The following is a 3,284-nucleotide window of genomic DNA, read 5'->3' on the forward strand; positions in this document are numbered from 1 at the left end:
GTACACAATTTATATTCACATCAGAAGCAAACAAGAAACTACCTATGCCCTCTGGGCAAAGTCTAAGTCACATCGACCAAAGAATGTAATTTGCACCTAAGTGTAAATATTGGAGGGGGTGGGGTGCAAGCTGGTTTACTTTTTTCCCAAAGATCGCCCTTCTGTAAAGAAACGTTGAGAAGGCTTCCTGGAGAACATTGATCCTGTCCAGGGCAGAGGGAGCACTCAGTTCTTTTTTAAAAACTCCAGGTGGCAAACATTCATCAAACGACCTTGCTTGAGGCGATGGCATCTCTAAAGGCAGCTTTGGCATTTATCTTGGAGTTTCTGATCCCTAGTAGGGGACTGACCCAGGGTTTTGAGTGACCAGCTTCTCTCCCTTCCTGCCCTCTCACTTCCCAAGTTTTGTCTCACATTTGGACCGACCTGTGGCACACTGAGCGGTGATCTCAGCGAGTGGTTTGCCTCTTTGCTGGCACACTGGGCCTCAGCTAATCTCCTAAACCATGCCATAGTGCCGGAATGCTTTAAGCCTTTGGTCTCCATCCCCCTTCTCTGAATCCAGGGTGTTACTGTTCCTGACTGCTTCTCATCTTTTCTCCGATGATTCAGAAATGTATATGAAGGATTTCCCTGGCCTTTAACCGAGTGGAGTCCTTCTACTTCTTCATTTACTTGTGTCTTTGTTTGGTTGAACCCCAGGCCTCACAGATGTTCAGCCTGTACTCTGCCACTGAGCTGTGTCCCCAGCCTCAGGGGTTTGGGGTGTGTGTGTCTGATTTAATGTCACAGCCATCTTCCAAATAGACAGATATAGATACAGTTTATTATTGGTTTATTACACCGTATCGTATTATTCCCTACTTGAGGTATACAGCCACCAACTCCTCAACACTGGGGTTGCCTCTTCTCCATAGCTGCTCCATGACAACAATGCTATAATGTAATGCACCCTTGAATGAAGAACTACGTTATGCTAATGCCTTTATCTCCACAGGCATCAAGTCCACAACATTGTTTGATTGCTAGGTTATACCCCACAATGTAAAAGTCACATTTTATGCAAACTCTCTAGTAAGGACTGAATTCAGCCCCCAATTATATGCTAAAGTCCCATCCCATCCTAGCTCAAAATAGAAACACATTTGGAGAAAGGATCATTAAAGGAAAAAATTAAATTACTTCATATGAGGGACCTATGTCAGGGAATTAGGCGGGACTCTACTGCTGCCTCTGTCTGAGGCCCTTAAAGGTCAGGACTCAATTCATTGTGACTGGTGTCTTCACAGGAAGACACCAGGGATTTGCAAGTGGGGAGAGGGGCAAGTGAGGACCCAGGAGAGGGAGGCCATCAGTGAGGAGGCAGGAAGGATGATTCAGGAGAGGAAAAACCTTCACACCTGATCTTAGATGTCTCTGTTCTTTACATATGTCAAAGTACATCATTTCCCTTGTCTGCACGTCTTAGAACGTTTTACGTTGAACACTTCACATATGCCCCCACCTTCCTAGTGCGGGGCTTAAGAGCATCATCCACCACACCCAGCTATATGTGCAGGCATGGCACCCAGGGCCTCGGGCATGAACATTTACCAAACAAGAAACATCCAAGCCCCCCTCTTCTTGTGTAACGTGAACAATGGATGGTGTTGTTTAATGTACAGGGATAATGTTGAATTACGTGCCTCATTTTCTTTCTTCCTTTCCTACTACAGTGCAGCATCTTTGAGAACATCAGCTCAAAGGCAGAAGAATTTGAGGCCAGCCTGGGCTACATGAGACTTTGTCTGAGAAAGAGAGACAGAGACAGAGACAGAGACAGAGACAGAGACAGAGACAGAGAGGTAGACAGACAGACAGACACAGGCACACAGAGACAGGAACAGAGAAATGGAAACAAACAAAGAAACAAATAACAAAGAAACAAAGAGAAAAAAATGAAGGCTGAAAGAAACAAACAAAAGAGAAAAAAGGCAAGAAGAAAGAAAAAGAACACAAAAAACTACACACGTGTGTGTGCACACACGTACGTACAAGCACACACATGAGTGCACATATACATACATGCACATGTGCATATACACACACAGACACCACACATGAACACACCCATGGTGCACACACACACACACACACAGAGGTGCACACACACATATACCATGCATACACTCATGTACACAAATAGTTACGTGCACACATGTATGCACATGCATACCATAGGTGCACATACACACATATGCATACATGTGCACATACACACATACATCACCCAGGCACACGCATGCACCCACACATACCTGGAACATGTTATAATAGTAACCTGTAGTAAGAAGAGTAGGAAATGGAAAACTTTCCAAACACGTAAATTGAGTGAAATGGGAGAGAGCGATATGAGCAGCTGAGCTATGGTAATGTGCTGTAAGCACCAATGGGTAGGAAAGACTCCACCCTTGGGGCCCCAGGTCCCCAGTCACACATGAGCAGTTTAGAAACTCCAACACACCCTATCTCATCTTCTTAACAGAGGATAAGGAAAGATTCCCACAGACACAGTCAACCAGCTGCCTGTTTCTCTGGTAGTTGGCCCATGAACGGGGTAACATCTGATTACAACATGCCTTTCCCATCTAGGGCATGGGCAGTTATAGCTTCCTGTACTCTCTGGCAGAAACAACTGAAGCAGCAGACGATATGAGCACGGACACAGAGTCTGACATGAGCACGCGCCAGTCATTCCTTCTTGATAAGTCCAGTGGCAGACATGTGGCCTGCCCTTTAGGACCTCTTCTCTCTGGTTTCTGGACCACGAATACCCTACTCTTGTTAGTGTAACAAGCAGCCCAGGCGAATGACTGCCTCCCTCTTTACAGCTGGGGTTGTGTTCCAGTTCTAAGCAGTATGCAGAAGCCAAATGAGAAGGATAGAGCTTTTAAGAAAATTACTGTTTGTTGGTAAAATACAGAAACACATTCAATGGGCACAGCGAATTTTCTCCTTGACCTTCCTGCCTGAAGTGTGGAGGAGCCACTCATGCGACTCCCTACAAGGAAGTCATTCACTGTACGCATCAGTAGAGGACGATAAAAGGCGTACGGATCATTGAGCATTTGGCCAGCTCTGGGATTCCTACTTTGGATTCCTCTATGGGGCCCGAGGGATGTGCTTTTTAAGACACTGTGGGGTTGGTTTCTTGAACTGTAGAATGCAGATTTGACCCGGGAACGGGCAGGGCTGAGTCTGTTGTCTTAGTGTTCTGTTTGTGTGAAAAGACACCACAACCAAGG

This window comes from Rattus norvegicus, chromosome 5, assembly GCF_021556685.1.
Source record: "Rattus norvegicus strain SHRSP/BbbUtx chromosome 5, alternate assembly SHRSP_T2T, whole genome shotgun sequence".
Lineage (NCBI taxonomy): Eukaryota > Metazoa > Chordata > Mammalia > Rodentia > Muridae > Rattus > Rattus norvegicus.